The 21,651-nt window shown below is 35.7% G+C and overlaps 1 protein-coding gene across 2 annotated transcripts in view; it reads left to right on the top strand.

The window, feature by feature from the left end:
- SLC44A5 (solute carrier family 44 member 5) overlaps positions 1-21,651 on the top strand; it is a 433,562-nt gene that overhangs the window by 13,241 nt on the left and 398,670 nt on the right. Inside the window, exon 1 of one of the 2 annotated variants that reach the window (XM_017888980.1) lies at positions 3,210-3,286. The exons of the other annotated variant lie outside the window; for it this stretch is intronic. The gene's annotated coding sequence lies outside the window, so the exon portion shown is untranslated. Of the gene's footprint in view, positions 1-3,209; positions 3,287-21,651 lie in introns of those variants that run through there. 2 annotated transcript variants of the gene reach the window in all.

Genomic DNA, 21,651 nt, shown 5'->3' with positions numbered 1-21,651 from the left:
ACCCCCCATCCCCCCACCCCCAGTAAATTAGCGCATGGGTATAGAGATACACGAGTAAAGAAAGGAGAATATATTCACCTACAAACAGTTTCCTCTCTTTATCATGATATCAAATAATTAGTCTAAACCCAGATTGACAAGGCGTATGAGCTACACTTTTGGTTCGCTCCTTTTTTATGGAGCCATATGGCACGATAAGTGAAACAGAAGGATTGGTTTTCAGCACTGCTGATGTGGCTATCCATTGGCAGAAATACATTTCATTCCCACCCCAAACCTTGCAGATTGTAAATGGTCCATGAAGAGTGGAAAAAATTTTACAGTTTTACATTACGTGGTAGCCAGAGAAAATCTTACCCTTGAAATTAATAATCTTCGCAGAAGCACTGAAAGATACAGAGGAGATTAATGAAATGAGCTCGCATAAGAGATTTGATGAAAAAGACACCTCCCCTTTATTCCCCCCTCCCCTCAAAATACCAAAAAGTTTTTGTTTTGTAAGCCAGTATGGAATTGTTTGTATTTTCTTGAATAAGTTTAATTTGATAGTGAAATAATTGAAGAATAGCAGTTAATGTTAAGTATTAACAGGTTCTCTGGAACGATTAATGATCAAGCTTTCCTAGGACATGTGGTCTCAATGAATTTTATGTAGTGCTTTGAAAATAAGGTTTTCTCATGCTACATGTTTTTCTTAAAGGAAAAGTTATGTTATTTAGCACCTATCGACTTGTGTTGAGTTGTTTTTGTTTTTTAAAACAAGTTCATTTAGTATTTCATAGAAAGAAGGACACCTTTAAAAACAAATCCTTGGAGTTTCACTTTAGTGAGGCAGGATGAATTGTGATATTTGATAGATAACAGAAGCAAACCCAGAATGTTGTAATCTATTGACTTGCCTCAATTTTGCCTTTTAAGAGGAGAACTCTACAAAAGCATCTGACTGCAGGCTTGCTGAACTGCTCTCAGATGTCTGCTTCTAAGCTACAACCAACTAAACTGGGACTGCCTGATAGAAAAAATTTCTAGGCTTTATTGGCAGGGGCAGGCTACTGGGGTGAACTTTGCTGGATAAAACACTGTAGGTTTAACAATATTCCGTGCTGCGTTGGTTATTATCTTACAAGAGCTGCTTCTCTGCTTAGCTACACTGCATCAGGGAGAGATCATTCATCGGATCTTGTGACAGGCAAGTTGCTCATTGGCTTCTGAAGTCCTAGCAAGAGAGACTACATATCCATAAGCCTAGACATTGACCAAAGAGAAATACAGTTTCTTAACATTAATAGAAGAATAAGATCTGTTGGCAGGATTTCTCAAGGGACATTAGCATTCATTTGTGACATCTCATCAAAAGGACAGTTTTTCAGAAAGGCAAATGGAATATTTTACAATCCAATATTGATAATGTTTTTAATGAAAAAAATGCTGTAGTTCATAATCAATAAAAGTCTTATAAATGCAAGCTGGTTACACTGGTTATAATGATATTACCACCCCCTCCCCTGCCTTTTCCGATATTAATACAACAAAGACTTCTTACTCGATTACTTAAGTGTAAAGCTTATGTTTGGGTTAATCTATTCATTTGTTCATTTAGCACATATTTATTGAGCACTGAATATGTACCAGATTCTGGTACGTAGTGCAAAACACTAGGGATACAGTGATGAACATGATAGACAATGAAGTAGGAGGAGGCCTGGAAGAGGCAGGTGACAAATACATGAACCAGAAAATTTCACTTAGTGATTAATACCAGGAGAAATAAAGTGATGTGCGAGCAAGTGATTTTGAGGTTACTTTAGATTGCCTGGAAAGGTGACATTTGTGTCAGGAAACAAGTGATGAAAAGTAAGTTGCATGCCAGGAACTGGAACATAACTCTTCAGGCCTTAAGGTAGAAATGAGGTGGTAGCTTGGCACATTCACAGACAAAAGGAAGAGGTGTAATGTGTAAAGAAGAGACAGGTAAGGAGAAGCCAGGACTTTTGGTCATAAAATGAATATAGAGTTTAAGTGCAATGGGAAGCCATTGGATATTCACTTGCTATTTGGAGATACATTCCTATCCTGGAAGACTATTTCAGAGAGAGGAATGTTCCTACATCAACTCCTTAGGCCAACTAAGGCTACCCAATAGACTTCACTTTTCTAAAAGGTCCAGTTATACTTCGGTTATTTTTTCTTGCTATTCACCAGAATACTTATGCAATTTCAATCTGAGATGTTGATAGCATCTCTAGGAATCCCTGCTTAGAAAACAATTCTAGAGAGAATGGGGATTAATTTAACATTTAGCACAAGATAAGATTAGTCGCTTCCCTGGCAAGCCTTTCAATGCAAGTGTCTTAGGAAAAACATATTGTAATGGTAGAGGGGGATTCTGAGGGGTCCAGAACATGACTGTACAGTAGGCGGAATGTGGAAGGCAGCATGAGAGGCTCCTAGGTAACAGAAAGGGGTCCATGGAAGAAGAGTGATGTTTGGAAGGGGACATGAGAAAGCCTCTAATACATCAGCCAGTTCATGATTTTGCCAAGAGGAAGCCTGATATGAGAGTGTTCCAAGAGAAACATTCTTATTCAAGCACAGAAAGAGTTTAAACCAGGGTACCTTTATGCTTTTGACTGATCTTTTAATAATGAAGCATTTGTAACAATAAACGCATACAGATGTTTAAAAAATCTCTTTGATTTGACTTAGTCATTATTAGATTGTTCTGATGGATTACAGACCTCACAAATGAAAATAGTGTGAACGTATTGATGGTAACTGCTGTTTGTCGGAGGTAGTTGCTTGATAGCTAGTTAAGGAAATGATGCTCTTGGGTCTCATTTTACTGTAGAGATGTTGGTAAGAGGGATATGGGTATGTCGGGTGATTTTCTTTCCCCTAAGCATTTGTGACAAGAAGGTGCTGTGATATTCAGGAAAGACACAAATAATAATAGATTATTTTAAAGATAACCATGGCCTACTTCCACCTCCAAACTTTCTACTTCTTTGCCAAAGATTAACAATGAAAAAATATACTAAGAATTTCTGTAGCTCTAGGACTTTGTTCAGTCTCCTTTCCCTCTTTATACTCCAAGTGACTCCTTTGAGGCTATCAAGGCTGGTAGGATCTCAGGGGTTACCTAAGAATGGGGTATGGCCCATAGTGATACTGCAACACAATGTGTTTATGACATCAGCTTTTTTTTTTTCACAGTAGTGAATCATGGCATGTTAGAGTTAGAAGGTTCAGTGTTGATGGAGCTATTGAGGAAATGATAGAGTAAGAGGTGAGTGACACTGCTAAATGCAAGAAGTCTATGTGTATAGGAAAATTGGTCAAGTTTATTATTCATAAATACATATTCTATGCAACTCAAGAAATACACACACACACATGTGTGTGTGTATATATATATACACATATATATATGTATGTATATAGTGAAGTCTGAATATAAATTAGGAACTGAGCTCTTCCTCTCTCTACATGTGCATGTGTGTGTATATATATACACATACATATACATATATACTCATAGATATCCTGGGGAATTATTTAAAGAGAGTAGTATTTATACATCTGTTCCCTAGGCCAACTGAGGTGCCCCAGTGCACTTCACTTTTCTAAAATGTCCACTTACACTTATGTATCTTCTCTTACTGTTCACCAAAATACCAACAATATTTTGGGCTGAGATGTTGATAACGTCTCTAGGAATCCTTACCTACTGGTATTCACACCTGTTCATACTCCCCTCCCAAAATGAATCACAGCTGATCATGTGATCAGTACTGTACAGCAGAAAATTACATCATAAAGACATACACTATGGCTTCTGCCTTGTTCTTTTATGTCCTTTGCTTTCTTATGTTGCTCATTTTGGGGAAACCAGATGCCATGTTGTAAAAATACTCAAGAATTCCTTGGATTGTTTTTTGAAGCAGAGATTCATAGAGATGTTGTCAACATTTCAGCCCAAAATATTGTCGGTATTTTGATGAATAGTAAGAGAAGATACATAAGTATAACTGGACTTTTTAGAAAAGTGAAGTCCATTGGGTCACCTTACTTGGCCTAGGGAGCTGATGTAGAAATATTACTCTCTCTAAATAATTCTCCAGGATATCTATGTATATGTATGTACATGTATATATGTGTGGAGAGAGAAGAAGAGCTCATTTCCTAATTTATATTCAGAATTCACTATGTGTGTGTGTGTGTGTGTGTGTGTGTGTGTGTGTGTGTATTTCTTGACTTGCATAGAATTCTTGAATCTTAGCTCTTTGTGGGAAAAACTGAGGCCTCCTGCTAACAACAACAACTTGCTAGTTATATGAGTGATCTATCTTGGGAACAGACCCTGCAACCAAGTCAAGCCTTCAGACGACTTTAGCTTCAGCCAACATCTGACTGAATTTTATGATTGGCCCTGGTCCAGAGCTATCCAATCATGCTGCTTCTGGATTCCTGAATCACAGAAACCATAAGGGATAATAAATGCTTACTTTTGTCTGAAACCACTAAAATTTGGGGGTAATATGTTACATAACATTAGATAATGAATATACCTGTGGTTCATTATTTTTGCACCTCTATCCTGAAATGTAATCTTTGTTACCAGTTTCAACACTGATCTTGAATCTTAGCCCTTTTTCCTAATTTAGTGAATTGGGCTGAAACCCTGAAGTTCTCTTTTCTTGTTTCTCTTGAGCTTCTTGTAGCAGCTTGCTTTCTCCTCTGCTTTTTTGAGTACTCATTCACGGCTCCTCTAGTTCTCTTAGTTTAGAAGGTACTTTCCAAATTGAAGCACTACCGAACCAAAAATCAGAGTGATAAAGAGAATACAAAAGCACTTAAATCTCCCAACAGCACAAGATTTCACAGTCCTCCAAACTAAGAAGACAGACAGTTTCTTAAAATCTATAATCTTTTATTCTCACCATCAAAAATAAGAGTGTGAGATAATGAATATGTTAAATAGCTTGATTTAGCCATTCCACAATGTGTGTAAATATCAAAACATCAAGTTGTACACCATAAATATATAAATTTTTACTTGTCAATTAAAATAGAAAAAACCCAAAGAAATGAAACCCTAAAATATTCAAATGAAAATCTTTCCAACTGTATTTATCTATTCCTCCTTACCAAAGAATCCCTTCCTCCTCCCAGCCCAGCTAGTCCTTTGATGTGTAAATAGGAGACTGAGAAAGAGGATTTTAAAAAGGCAGGTTGCCATCTCTTCTACTTGAGAGTAGGATATTAATCTGTTTTATTCATTCATGTAGTTCTCTATTCATTCAATAAGTGTTAATCAATCGCTTACTATATACTGGGCACCATTCTAAGCATGCTTGGGATAAATCCAGAAGCAAAATGAATTCTTCATGAGGTTTACACTGTAGATACGGAAGACAAACAATGAATAATAATCATAAATACATTGTTGATATTAAAAATTGAAAAGTGCCATGACAGAAAGAAAAAACAAATAAGCATAGTAAAGGGGATTTAGATTGCTAATCATGGGATGATGGTGGGCTAACTGCAAGTACTGATAGGGTAGGACCAATTGAAGAGGTAATATTGAAGGAGGTGAAACAGTGGAAGGGAAGGAGACTTCCAGAAAGAAGGAAAAGTCAGGGCAAAGACTCTACAGTGAAAATATACCTGGTATGTTTGACTAGCAGAAAGAAGAGCAAGTGGAATTAGTAAGGAGGATAGAAATAGAAAAGGAAGTCAGAAAGATGAGGGAAGACCAAATTATATTAAGCTTTTTAGAAAATTTAAGGACTTTGGTTTTTACTTTGGGGAAATGTGGCACCAGTTCAGATTTTGAACAGAGGAAAAATATGATCTGACTTACATTTTAAAAGAATTGCTATGGCAACTGTGTTGAAAATATCGAGCCAATATGTAGGGGTAATGAGAAGCTGGAAGACAAGTAAGGAATCTTTTGCAATAACCCAGTAAAAATTTTCTTCTTTTGGTGGCTGAATAATATTCCAATGTGTACACACACACACATCCCTCACATTTCGTTTATCCATTCATCTGTGGATAGATGGATAGACACTTAGGTTGATTCCATATCTTTTTCTTTGGAAAAATATCTTTTCAGTTCCTTTGCCTATTTTTAGATTGGGTTATTTGGTGATTTCTTTCTTTCTTTCTTTTTTTTGGTATTGACTTACAACAACGTGGATAAACCTGGAGGATTTTATACTAAGTGAAATCAACCAGGCGCAAAAAGAAAAATACTGTACGATCTCACTTATATGTGGAATCTAAAAATGTTGAACTCATTGAAGCAGTGAGTACAATGGTGGTTGCCAAAGGCTGGGGGAGTGGAAGAAGTGAGGAGATACTAGTCAAATGGTACAAACTTACAGTTGTAAGACAAGTTCTGGGGACTTAATATACAGCATAGACAGTGATGGATATTGTATTAGTTTGTTTTCGTGCTGCTAATAAAGACATACCCAAGATTGGGTAACTTATAAAGGAAAGAGGTTTAATTGACTGACAGTTCCACATGGCTGGGGAGGCCTTACAATCATGGCAGAAGGTGAATGAAGAACAAAGTCACATCTTACACGGCAGCATGCAAGAGAGCATGTGCAGGAGAACTCCCCCTTATAAAACCATCAGATCTTGTGAGACTTATTCACTATCATGAGAACAGCATAGGAAAGACCCACCCCCCTGATTCATTTACCTCCCGCTGGGTCCCTCCCATGACATGTGGGAATTATGGGAGTTACAACTCAAAATGAGATTTGGGTGGGGACACAGCCCAAACTATGTCAGATGTGTTATTTAATTTGGTTGTAATGATTATTCATTATACAATGTGTACATATACCAAATCATCATGTTGTGTACTTTGAACACATAGTCTTTATTTGTCAATTAATATTTTAAAATAAAAAGATGCTTATAAAAAATAATTCAGTTGAGAGATGATAGTGGCATCTATCAGGGTAGAAGCAGTGGAGAATAGGAGAAATGGAAGGATACTGAATATATTTTTCTGGTAGAACTTACATATATTTTAAAACTAACAGGATGTTTCACGTGAGAGAAAGAAAGGAGTGATGGATTAATGCACAGTTTTTGACCTAAACAACTAAGAGAAGGTGGAATTGGCATCAACTGATATTGGAAGATTGTGGAAGGGGCAAGTTTATGGGGAAGGATCAGAAGTTTAGTTTTGGACACATTTGGGTTTGAAATATTTATTTGATATACAAGTGAAGACGACAAATAAGAAGTTGGATATGTGAGTCTAGAGTCTTGGAGAGAGGCTTGCGCTGATCATATGAATTTGGAAGTCATCAGAACATCGGTGGTATTTAAGATTATAGACTGGATGACTCATTGGGAATTGAGTATAGATTGAGAGAAATGATCTGAGCCCAGGGCTACTCTATTATTAAGAGATAAGTGAGAAGGGGAGGAGTCAGTAAAGGAGATTGAGAAAGAGCAACTGGTGTCTAAGAAGTGGGTGTGGAGTCCTGGAACCAAGGAAGAAAGTGTATCAAGGAGGAGAATAATAATCAACAGTGTCAAATGCTGCCCATAGGTCAAGTAAGATCAGGGTTGAGAAATGGCTTTTGTATTTATTAATATGAAGGTCATTGAGGACCTTGATAAAGACAGTCCAGGTGAAGTGGTGGCAATGATGCTTTGAATGAAGTAGGTTAAGAGAGAATGGAGAGGAGGAAAGTTAAAGACAGCACAGTCAACTGTTTTGAAGGGTTTTGCTGTAAAGGGAGCAAAGAAATGATGATGTGGCTGGGGATGGGAGTTGTGGAGTTGAAAAAAGATTTGCTTTTTTAAGATGGAAGAATAATAGTGGGTTTTATTCCTTGTTGTTTGTTACTATCTGTGTTTTGAGGTGAGTTTTAACCTCTCTTTTACTATTTTCAATTTTGGGTGCTTTTTATGACAGTTTCCTGTAGAGGTAAGATGAATTAATGTAGAATGGTCTTATGCTGCCTAGTTCTAAAGATGTTTCTCTTTTATCATCTTTTATGTCTTTAAATATATTATCTTTAAGAAATATTAAATGGAGTATTAAGAGAGGTATAGAAGTGGACTTACTGACAAAATAATAAAATATGCCATATAGGAAAAAGTTTCCAGGAGACAAGAGTTTGCCAGTCATCTTGTTGCTGACTGTGGCAGTCCATTCCCTTACCTGAAAGGATCTTAAACAATGAAAGAAAGATTTAGAAATATTTTGTGCAGGGACTAGCCTAATGCTTCTCAACCAGGGGCAATTTTATAATGTCTGGAGATATTTTGGTTGTCATGACTGGAGTGGTGCTAGTGACATCCAGTGGGTAGAGACCAGGGACGCTGCTAACATTCTGTAATGTACCCCCTTACAACAAAAGATTAGCTAGTGCAAATTGTCAATGTTGCCAAGGCTGGGAAACTATGGGCTAGCCCCATCATCTTTCCATTCTTCCAGAGAGAAGCTAGGAAGCTGCTGCTGAAAAAGGGATTCAGAAGCAGCAGCTTTCCCTATTCCATTGTTCTGTGTTTAGATGAGACACAGCTTTTTTGATAAATTATTAGAGTTCAAAATAAAGACATTTCTTTTCTGCCTTTGCTTTCTCTTTACCCCTTTCTATGGATTCCCATGCTATAACCGAGTTTTATAACTGTTAGTAGTTTCCTATTAGGGCCCACGACAGAGGAACATTAAAATCATGGTGAAAAATTCCTAATTCAGTTGAGAAACCACAGTTTCACATTGCTGATTTCTATTTTGCATCTGTCTGACAACTTAGTGAAGGAAAGGATGAAGAACAGGGTGATTTGTTAAGCTCTGGCTTTACAAATCACTATAGCTTTTTAATGTGAAAGGAGGGGTGGCCTCTCAGGCATCGTTTTTTGTAGCTTTTTTGGGCCATTAGAATTTTGGATGAGAGCTCCATTCTTTATATTTTATTTTATTTTATTTTATGTTATTTTTTCTCCACCTTCTCATTCTTAATAATTCTACCTTCAACATGTGCTTTATCTTTTAAGAAAGGCTCTGAAGAAACTCAGAACTGGTCCTAAGTGCTTGTTGAGTGAAAATATTCTTATAAAATCAAAAATTAAAATCCAGTTTTAAAAGAAGCAATTTTAAATTAATGCTTTAAAAAAACTTAAAAGGCGGTTTTAATGTAAATTTTCTAGTTCATGGGATTGCGTTTTGGTGTTCAAAGTCAAAGACAAAAATAAGGCTTTAAAATTGACATTTTAGGAAGCATTCCCCTTGAGAACTGGAACAAGACAATGATGCCCACTTTTCCCACTCCTGTTGAACACAATACAGGAAGTGCAAGCCAGAGCAATCAGGCAAGAGAAAGAAAGAAAAGACATCCAAATAGGAAAAGAAGAAGTCAAATTATCTCTCCTAGAAATCCGTAAAGACTGCCAAAGAGTTTTGGAACTGAAAAATGACTTCAGTAAAATGCCAGTATACAAAGTCAATATACAAAAATCAGTACCATTTCTTTACATCAGTAATGTTCAAGCTGAGAGCCAAATGAAGAACACAGCCTAATTTACACACACACACATACCCCTTGGTTTCTCCTCTAATCAAGGAAGTGAAAGATCTCTACAAAGAAAACTGCAAAACGCTGCTGAAATAAATCATAGATGGCAGAAACAAATGGAAAAACATTCCATGATCACGGATTGGAAGAATATTAAAATGGCCAAACTCCCCAAAGCACTCTACAGATTCAATGCTATTTCTATGAAGCTACCAATGACATTTTTCACAGAATTGGAAAAAAACTATTCTAAAATTCATATGGAAGTAATAAAGAGTCCAAATAGGCAAATAATCCCAAGAAAAAAGAACAAAGCCAGAAGCATCACATTACCCAACTTCAAACTATATTGTAAGGCTACAGTAAGCAAAACAGCATGGTACTGGTACAAAAACAGACATATAGACCAATAGAACAGAGGAAAGAACCCAGAAATAAAGCTGCACTCCTATAGCCAGCTGACCTTCAACAAAGTAAACCAAAATCAGCAATAGGGAAAGGACTGTCTACTCAATAAATGGTACTTGGATAACTGGCTATCCACATGCAGAAAAATGAAACCGGACCCCAACCTTGTATCATATAGAAAAATTAACTCAAGATGGATTAAAGAATTAAATGTAAGACTTCAAACTATAAGAATCTTAGAAGAAAACATAGGAAACACCATTCTGGACGTCGACTTTGGGAAAAATTTATGGCTAAGTATTCAAAAGCAATGGCAACAAAAACGAAAATTGCAAGTGAGACCTAATTAAACTAAGTAGCTTTTGCACAAGAAAAGAAACTATCAACAGAGTAAACAGAAAACCTACAGAGTGGGAGAAAATATTCACAAACTATGCATCTGACAGTAGTCTAATACCTAGAATCTATAAGGAACTTAAACAATTGAACAAGTAAAACACCAATAACCCCATTAAAAATGGGCAAAAGAAAGAGATGAATGGACATTTCTCAAAAGAAGACATGCAATTAAAAAAAAGAAGACATACAAGTGGCAAAAAAACATGAAAAAATGCTCCACATCACTAATTACCAGAGAAAGGCAAACCAGAAATCACAATGAGATACCATCTCATATAAGTCAGAATAGCTATTGTTAAAAATTACAAATATTTGGGTGAGGCTGCAGAGAAATGGGAATGCTTATATACTGTTGGAATGTAAATTAGTTCAGCTACCATGGAAAGCAGTTTGGAAGTTTCTCAGAGAACTTAAAACAGAACTACCACTTGACCCAGCAATCCCACTACTGGACATATATCCCAAAAAACAAATAATTCTACCAAAAAGACATATGCACCCGCAAGTTAATCGCAGCACTATTCACAATAACAAAGACATGGAATCAACCTAGGTGCCCATTAACCATGAATTGGATAAAAAAAAATCTGGTACAAATACACTATGGAATACTATATAGTCATAAAAATAGCAAAACCGTTTCCTTTGCAGCAACATGGATGCAGTTAGAAGCCATTATCCTAAATGAATTAATGCAGTGTCAGAAAACCAGATACCACATGTTCTCACTTATAAGTAGGAGCTAAACAGTAGGTACTCAGAGACATAAAGATGGCAACAATTGACACTGGGACTACTAGGGTGGGGAGGGAGGTGGGGGGAAAGGGTTGAAAAATGAACTATTGGGTACTATGCTCAGTACCTACGTGACAGGATTAACTGTATTCCAAACCTTATCATTACACAATATACCTGGGTAACAATGTGTGTATGTACCCCCAAATCCAAAATAAATGTTGAAGAAACTCTCAAACTCAAATTAAATATAAATAAATAAATTTACATTTTATTAAAAATGTATTACTACTCTAGATTTGCCTTGCAAAAAAGTCAAAACTTATTTTAAGCTTAGCCTATGATTATATATGTTTGTATATACAAGTTTAAAAATATCAAAAGTCATAAAATTTAACAAAAAGCTAAAAGCTACTTACTGGGCATTTATGCTTCACAAACTAGTATTAACAGCACCTTTCACTTTGAAATGCTTTTTTCAGAGTGAAGAACACATTTTTCTTATTTATCTCAGCCTCTTATTCACACTTTTGTTTGGCTGCACAAGAGTGTCATCACATTCTTTACCCATGGCAATGACATTGATTCTGCTGATTTAACACCTTTGCTTTAGTGAAAGATTATTGGTGACTAAAGGAGGACCATTATGCTCTTTAAAAAATGTTTAATCATAAATAGATGTGTCCAGGGATATCTCGACTGTATGAGGTATGATAGGCTTGAGATTATAAAGAACAGCTTTGGAATATACCCCTCCACAATCCTTAACCACTCAAAGTCTTACGTTAATACGTATTATTTTTTGAACTTTAGGAAAACTGCATTGAATAATTATCACGCTTCACAAACACCAACTTGTATTTAATAATTTATAGAAACATTACTAAGACAAAAGAAGGACATAGCCTTCACCTGACTAATTCTAAGATCAAGGTTCCTTATGTTTTAACTTCTGTAAACTCTCACTGCCTGAATTAATACCTTAGGTATAATGAAGAGTAGGCAAATAATAGATTATAAATAAGTTGATAGAGGTCAAGAGAGGCGCTTAACCTATTTAACCAATTTGGGAAAACAACACATTTTCAAATTTTTAACAGCAGTAAATGGTAGAAAAGTATACTAATTAGAAATAATCATTTACTAAAGCAAGTCTTTGAGGAAGTCTAATGAGTAGTTTCTTTAGCCAATTGCTTATATTAAAGGACTGGAATAACTTTTGAATATTCAGAATTTTCATGAGTTCAGACTTCCTTCAGTTGGCACTACTTAATGAGTTTTTATGCTGCATCTTGTATTTCTGAAAATTGAGTTTTTGTTTGTATTGAGGCTGAGAATTTTGAGAACTGTCATTGTCAGACCAATGTCTCAGGAATCATTAGGAAAACAACTTGGGGTGGGAAGGTGGTCAGATGATGTCCTTGAGTAATCTTTATGGAAGGAATATTTGTGAGAGATTTTCTAAGTAAAGATGCAAGCTTTTCATCACTTTAAATATGCTAAAACTTTTTCCTGGAATTAGCCAGACCTTGAGATAGCTCTTTACCCAGCTTATGTTATTTTGGTCCCTGTAGAAGTGCTTTTGCTGATTTGTGCTTACCTGTTACAACATTGGCTGGCATTGAGAAACTTGGCATTGTATTAAGTTCTAGGATGTTATTTCTCTCTCTTTTTTATTATGCTTTAAGTTCTGGGGTACATGTGTAGAATGTGCTGGTTTGTTATATAGGTATACACGTGCCATGGTGTTTTACTGCACCCATCAACCCGTCATCTACATTAGGTATTTCTCCTAATGCTATCCCTCTCCTAGTCCCCCAGCCCCCGACAGGCCCCAGTGTGTGGTGTTCCTCTCTCTGTGTCCATGTGTTCTCATTGATCAACTCCCACTTATGAGTGAGAACATGCGGTGTTTGGTTTTCTGTTCTTGTGTTAATTCGCTGAGAATGATGGTTTCCAGCATCACCCATGCCCCTGCAAATGACATGAACTCAAGGGATGTTATTTCTTGTGCTGATCACTGTTTTTAGAATCTGTATTATGAAGATATAATGGATAAATTTCTCTGAAATGTTGCTAGCCAAAATGAACAATGTGATTCATGGAACTCATTGTGTTTTCCACTATGGGTAGACAGGCAGTCTCAGAACTAATGTTGAGCTCACTTCTTGCTCAAAGTTATGTCATCATAAGTCATGCACTTGATTCATTTTGTTTCTCATATTCTTTTTCTTCTCCTTATCTCTCTTTATACACAGTCATGCATTTGCTTAACTATGGGGCTACATTCTAATAAATGTGTCATTAGGCAATTTTGTCATGCAAAGTCATAGAATGTACTTATAGAAACCTAGATGGTATAGCCATATCTAGTTATATAGATAAATAGGCTATATGGTAGAGCCTATTGCTCCACTCCTAGGCTATATATCTGCACAGAGCACTACTGTATTAAATATTCTATGCAATGGTAACACAATGGTAAATATTTGTATATCTTAACATAAAAATGGTACAGTAAAATTACAATATCATAATCTTATGGGACCACTATTCTACGTGTGGTCTGTCATTGACTAAAATGTCATTATGTGGCATATGACTGTACTTTTTTTTGCTGAATTGTATTTATTTTTATAAACTACTTAAAATAGTTTTTGAAACAAGATGAATAAATAAATAAATATTTAGGTGAGACAATTCACAGAGGTTGAATAACCTGCTCAAAACTATAAAACTAATACTTTACAGAGTTAATATTTAAAACTAGATGTAGCTCCAAACAATTTCAGACACACAAGAAAAAGTTTTGGAAAACAAGCTGTCCTACTGTTCTAACTAAACTTTTTTTTCCTTTATTTTTGTAGGTTACCATCTAGTCTTGGTTCATGTATAATTTTCATAGTTGTACTTTTATATAATGACATCTTTATCTGTCTGCTTGCACAAGCTGAGAATCCTCGACTCCATATTCCCCCTCACATCTTCTTTCCAGACTCTGCTTAACCTGATAAAGTCAGTCACTGCTATTGATCCCAAGTATCTACTTTTCTCTATCTCTGCTGCCACAGATCTGAGTCAGTGTTCATCATTTCTAGTATGGATTAGACCACCTCTGCACGAAGGAGTCTCCTTGCTTTCGACCTAGATTTTCTCCAATTTATTTTTTACGCTACTGCAATTAAGAAACTCATGCACTTATGACACTCCTGAAAGACAAATCTGGTCATTTCATCCCTAAAATCCAATAATGACTTTTCATTGTCTACAAAAGACAACATCAAAATTCTGTAGCAAAGCATCCAAGTCTAGAATCCGACCTATAATTACCCTTCCAGGTTCATTTCCCACCACTTCCCACATTCACCCTAATCTTAATGATCCTACCACACTAAATACTGGGGGCCACACACATTCTTTTATGCTTCTCTGCCTTCATGATGTTATTGTTTTGGATGGTTTGTATGTGTGTGTGTGTGCACATGTATAATTCTGAAAATTTCTATTTATTTTTCAAGATTAAGCACAAATGTCAACTTCTCTGTAAAATTCCCAATCTTCTCATTACCACTTTCAAATTAAGCACTTCCTTCTCATTGCTCCCATAACATCTTTCATATACCCCTGTTAGTGTTCTTACATCAATTTAAATGTAGAGTTTACACATCTATCTCCTTTCTCAGTCTTCATGTGGGTCTTCAGCCCTACCTCTGCACTGAAGCAAAAGGAACCAAAAATCTGACCGCAAATCAGTCAGTGGCTTACCATCCCAGGTTAGAGTGTCACTCTGGTCCACATCTGTCTACAATTGTTCTGATGATGCTATCAGTTAGTTTTAGGCCAGTCAGCCTGTACATTGACGCTTGAAAAAACAGTGCTCTATTTCCAAGCCAGTTGTCTAGAAACTGTCATCTCTTTCCTAGGATTGCTCCAAATCTTTCTCTCCCTTCCTAGATACCCATTACTAGGCTGTGAGCAATGCAAGCATTTTGATTGTGCGCAATTTATCCTTTAATCCAAAATGTCAAGTGTAATTTTGGACATATCACAGATACTAAATGAATATTTATTGAATGAATCAAACATATATTTTCTCTATATTTTTATATGTTTTCATAATTTTGTTTTAAATGGTTTGGTAATATTCAGTTGCATTGATTTAGCATAACTGGCATAATTAACTGAGTTTTCTGTGGAAATATAATAGTGTAAAGAACACTATATATATATTTGTTTATGAATAGTCTTTTTTAACTTTTATTTTAAGCTTGGGGTACATGTGCAGATTTGTTACATAGGTGAACTTGTGTCATGGGGGTTTGTTGTACAGGTTCTTTCATCACCCAGGTATTAAGCCTAGTACCCATTAGTTAATTTTCCTGATCCTCTCCCTCCTCCCACCTTCCACCCTTCAATAGGCCCCAGTATGTGTTGTTTCCCTCTATGTGTCCTTGTGTTCTCATCATTTAGCTCCCTGAGTGGGAACACTCAGTATTTGGTTTTCTGTTCCTGTGTTAGTTTGTTAAGGATGATGGCCTCCAGCTCCATTCATGTCCCTGTAAAGGACACAATCTTGTTCATTTTCATAGCTGCATAGTATTCCATGGTGTATATGTGCCACATTTTCTTTATTCAGTTTATCATTGATGGAATTTAGGTTGATTCCATGTCTTTGCTATTGTGAATAGTGCTGCAGTGAACATACGTGTACATGTGTCTTTATAATAGAACAATTTATATTCCTTTGGGTATATACCCAGTAATGGGATTGCTGGGTCAAGTGTTATCTCTCTGTTTAGCTCTTTGAAGAATTGCCACACTGTCTTCCACAATGGTGGAACTAATTTACATTCCCACCAACGGTGTGTAAGTGTTCCTTTTTCTCCACAACCTTGCCAGCATCTGTTATTTTTTAACTTCTTAATAATAGCCATTCTGACTGGTGTGAGATTGTAGTTTTGATTTGCATTTCTCTAATGGTCAGTGATGCTGATGTTTTTTTCATATGATTGTTTGGTGCATGTATGTCTTCTTTTGAAAAGTGTCTGTTCATGTCATTTGCCTACTTTTTTATGGGGTTGTTTTTTTCTTGTAAATTTGTTTAAGTTCCTTATAGATGCTGGTTATTAGACCTTTGTTGGATGCATAGTTGCAAAAATTTCCTCGTATTCTGTAGGTTTTCTTTTTACTCTGTTGATAGTTTCTTTTTCTGTGCAGAAGCTCTTTTGTTGACTAGATCCCATTTGTCAATTTTTTCTTTTATTGCAATTGCTTTTGGCTACTTCATCATGAAATCTTTGCCCATGCCTATGTTCTGAACGGTAATACTTATGTTGTCTTTCTGGACTTTATAGTTTTAGATTTTATATTTAAGCCTTTAATCCATCTTGAGTTAATTTTTGTATATGGTGTGAGAAAGAGGTCCAGTTTCAATCTTCTGCATATGGTTAGCCAGTTATCCCAGCACCATTTAAGGAATACTTTCCCCATTGCTTGTTTTTGTCAGGTTTGCTGAAGATCAGATAGTTGTAGGTGTGAAATCTTATTTCTAGGTTCTCTATTCTGTTCCATTGGTCTATGTGTCTGTGTTTGTAATAGTACCATGGTGTTTTAGTTACTATAGCCCTGTAGTATAGTTTGAAGTTGGGTAGCATGGTGCCTCCAGCTTTACTCTTTTTGTGTAGGATTGCCTTGACTATTCGGGTTCTTTTTTTGGTTCTATATGAATGTTGAATTTTTTTTTTTCTAGTTCAGTGAAGATATCAATGTTAGTTTAATAGGATTAGCATTGAATTTATAAGTTGCTTTGGGCAGCATGGCCATTTTAACAATATTGATTCTTTCTATCCATGAGCATGGAATATTTTCCTTTTCTTTGTGTCATCTGTGATTTCTTTGAACAGTGTTTTGTAGTTCTACTTATAGACCTCTTTCACCCCCCATTAGGTTTATTCCTTAGTATTTTATTCTTTTTGTGGCATTTTCTTTGAGACAAAGTCTGGCTCTATTGCCCAGGTTGAAGTGCAGTGGCATGATCTTGGCTCAGTGCAACCTCCACCTCCCAGGCTCAAGCCATCCTCCCATTTCAGCCTCCCAAGCAGCTGGGACTACAGGCAAGTGCCACCCTGTCTGGCTATATAAATAAATATATATATAAATAAATAAATAAATATATATATATATTTTTTGAGATCTCATTCTGCTGCTCAGGCTGGAGTGCAGTGGTGGGAACATGGCTCACTGCAGCCTCAACCTCCTGGGCTCAAGTGATCCTTAAACCTCAGCCTCTCTATTAGCTGGGACTATAGGCATGTGCCACCATATCTGGATGATTTNTTGTAGAGATGGGTTTTTGCCATGCTGCCCAGGCTGGTCTTGAATGTCTGTTTCTTTCTCTTGCCTGATTGCCCTGGCCAGGACTTCCAATACTGTGTTAAATAGGAGTGGTGAGAGAGGGCATCCTTGTCTTGTGCTGGTTGTGCTGGTTTTCAAAGAGAATGCTTCCAGCTTTTGTCCATTCAGTATAATGCTGACTGTGGTTTTGCTGTATATGGCTCTTATTATTTTGAGGTAGGGTCCTTCACTACCTAGCTTATTGAGAGTTTTTAACATGAATGGATGTTGAATTTTATCAAAAGCCCTTTCTGCATCTATTGAGATAATCACGTGGTTTTGTTTTAGTTCTGTTTATGTGATGAATCACTATTGATTTGCATATGTTGAACCAACCTTGCATCCCAGGGATAAAACCTACTTGATCATGGTGGATAAGCTTTTGATGTGCTGCTGGATTTGGTTTGACCGTATTTTGCTAAGGATTTTGCATGGATGTTCATCAAGGATATTGGCCTGAAGTTTTCTTTTCTGTTTTGTTTCTGCCAGGTTTTGGTATCAGGATGATGCTGGCCTCATAAAATGAGTTAGAGAGGAGTTACTCTCCCTTTCGCAATTTTGTGGAATAGTTTTAGTGGGAATGCTATCAGCTCTTCTTTGTACATCTGGTAGAATTCAGGTGTGAATCTGTCTGGTGCAACTTCAACTTTGTTTTGGTTGGTAGGCTATTTATGACTGCCTCAATTTCAGAGCTCATTATTGATCTGTTCAGGGATTCAGTTTTCTCCTGTGAACATTACATTGTGTGTGTGTATGTGTGTGTGTGTGTGTCTACTGTGTTGAACTATCACTTTAGTTTGAAGAAATTCAGTATCATCTGAGTCTAAAGGTTAAATGTGGGCCCATGAAAGAAAAGAAAAGTGAATTTGCTATTAATACATTCAGGGACTTGTACCAATTGGTTATTAGAAGATTTGATATTAGCTGTAAATCTTAATAGTGTTCTTTTGAATGATGTTACAAATTCTCAGACAGCTAGTCAATAGGTCAGATATGTAATATTAGCTTGAGTTCTAAGGGAAAAGGTACAGATGAATGTGATACTAAATTATCTCCTTCTAACAGGAACTTTTAAGGCTTATATTTCAAATATTCAGTTTTCTTTCTGTCCTATTCTTCCTTTATTGATGGTACATTTATACATGAATATAAAATTAAGCCATAAACTTCTTGAAAGCAGAGAGTATTAAATCTTTCTATTGGTGCCTAGCACTTAGAAAGTGTTTGATAATTATTTGTTAAATGAACACATAATGAGTTTTAAGATGCAGTTTTAAAAAAATTATGCAAATGGATGGAAGATTACTGTTGCCAGTCAGTGAGCTGAAATTTACAGACATAGTTCAGAGTACATATTGCTTCTTTCTGTAGTAGTAAGAGTTTTCAGATCATGCATGAATAATCAATACCATGAGTCTATTTCTGGATAATCAATTAACTATTATAATTTTCATTTCTTTCAGATTTCAAATAGGGAACTATCTAACTAATCAAAAGTTGTTTTGTAGTGAAAAGTTGGTTCTATGATCCACAGGGAATAAATAATTTATGGGTCAGGGCCTTTGAGATGTTTTGAAATATTGACATCTGGTATGCTTTGGGCAGGAAAATTTCTGATTTAAAATATAGACAAGGGGATCGGATGTGTGTGTGTGAATAAAGTCTGAAAACTGCCCTTAGGCAAAGTCTTTTCCAGAGAATGCATCACTGTCAACCTGGAGTTAGTCTCTAGTTAATACTTAATAGATGACTTTTCCACATTTGGAATCTTTAAAACTCATTACTCTAGAATTATTTCTGAAGCATTTGAAGAGGTATCTTTCTTTCCCTGTCTCCCTCCTTACCTCCCTTTCTTTCTTCTTTTGATATATTTTCTTATTTTGGGTCAGTCTTGGTTAACAAAAGTAATTTATTGAAAATGGTCATACTAAAACTTCAGAGTTGTAATACCAAATATAATTTTATGCGTTTTAAAATGAATTTATAATTTGTTTTCAGCCTTATANTGGTTTTGCTGTATATGGCTCTTATTATTTTGAGGTAGGGTCCTTCACTACCTAGCTTATTGAGAGTTTTTAACATGAATGGATGTTGAATTTTATCAAAAGCCCTTTCTGCATCTATTGAGATAATCACGTGGTTTTTGTTTTTAGTTCTGTTTATGTGATGAATCACTATTGATTTGCATATGTTGAACCAACCTTGCATCCCAGGGATAAAACCTACTTGATCATGGTGGATAAGCTTTTTGATGTGCTGCTGGATTTGGTTTGACCGTATTTTGCTAAGGATTTTTGCATGGATGTTCATCAAGGATATTGGCCTGAAGTTTTCTTTTTCTGTTTTGTTTCTGCCAGGTTTTGGTATCAGGATGATGCTGGCCTCATAAAATGAGTTAGAGAGGAGTTACTCTCCCTTTCGCAATTTTGTGGAATAGTTTTAGTGGGAATGCTACCAGCTCTTCTTTGTACATCTGGTAGAATTCAGGTGTGAATCTGTCTGGTGCAACTTCAACTTTGTTTTTGGTTGGTAGGCTATTTATGACTGCCTCAATTTCAGAGCTCATTATTGATCTGTTCAGGGATTCAGTTTTCTCCTGTGAACATTACATTGTGTGTGTGTATGTGTGTGTGTGTGTGTCTACTGTGTTGAACTATCACTTTAGTTTGAAGAAATTCAGTATCATCTGAGTCTAAAGGTTAAATGTGGGCCCATGAAAGAAAAAGAAAAAGTGAATTTGCTATTAATACATTCAGGGACTTGTACCAATTGGTTATTAGAAGATTTGATATTAGCTGTAAATCTTAATAGTGTTCTTTTTGAATGATGTTACAAATTCTCAGACAGCTAGTCAATAGGTCAGATATGTAATATTAGCTTGAGTTCTAAGGGAAAAGGTACAGATGAATGTGATACTAAATTATCTCCTTCTAACAGGAACTTTTAAGGCTTATATTTCAAATATTCAGTTTTCTTTCTGTCCTATTCTTCCTTTATTGATGGTACATTTATACATGAATATAAAATTAAGCCATAAACTTCTTGAAAGCAGAGAGTATTAAATCTTTCTATTGGTGCCTAGCACTTAGAAAGTGTTTGATAATTATTTGTTAAATGAACACATAATGAGTTTTAAGATGCAGTTTTTAAAAAAATTATGCAAATGGATGGAAGATTACTGTTGCCAGTCAGTGAGCTGAAATTTACAGACATAGTTCAGAGTACATATTGCTTCTTTCTGTAGTAGTAAGAGTTTTCAGATCATGCATGAATAATCAATACCATGAGTCTATTTCTGGATAATCAATTAACTATTATAATTTTCATTTCTTTCAGATTTCAAATAGGGAACTATCTAACTAATCAAAAGTTGTTTTTGTAGTGAAAAAGTTGGTTCTATGATCCACAGGGAATAAATAATTTATGGGTCAGGGCCTTTGAGATGTTTTGAAATATTGACATCTGGTATGCTTTGGGCAGGAAAATTTCTGATTTAAAAATATAGACAAGGGGATCGGATGTGTGTGTGTGAATAAAGTCTGAAAAACTGCCCTTAGGCAAAGTCTTTTCCAGAGAATGCATCACTGTCAACCTGGAGTTAGTCTCTAGTTAATACTTAATAGATGACTTTTCCACATTTGGAATCTTTAAAACTCATTACTCTAGAATTATTTCTGAAGCATTTGAAGAGGTATCTTTCCTTCCCTGTCTCCCTCCTTACCTCCCTTTCTTTCTTCTTTTGATATATTTTCTTATTTTGGGTCAGTCTTGGTTAACAAAAAGTAATTTATTGAAAATGGTCATACTAAAAACTTCAGAGTTGTAATACCAAATATAATTTTATGCGTTTTAAAATGAATTTATAATTTGTTTTCAGCCTTATATGTTTTACTGAAATCAGGGGCAAAATATACACTGAAATATTGACTTTATCCACCCTCATTAATTGTTTATGAAAAAAATAAATATTGACTTTATTTTCAGGTTGTTACTGGTTAACATCATTAGTTTAATAATCTGTCTTTTTTACTAACATGATTTAAAAAAAGGTACCATCTTCCCTCTGCCTTTTTCTGTTACAACATTAGTTTTCTTCCAAGGTATAAAAACTTCATAAATGTTAGCTAATTAATTTTCAAAAGGCAGAGAAAATTTG

This window comes from Rhinopithecus bieti, unplaced genomic scaffold (assembly GCF_001698545.2).
Source record: "Rhinopithecus bieti isolate Rb0 unplaced genomic scaffold, ASM169854v2 scaffold_18142, whole genome shotgun sequence".
NCBI classification, from domain to species: Eukaryota; Metazoa; Chordata; class Mammalia; order Primates; family Cercopithecidae; genus Rhinopithecus; species Rhinopithecus bieti.
Note: the sequence above shows the minus strand (reverse complement) of the source record. Positions and strands in the feature narration are given on the sequence as shown.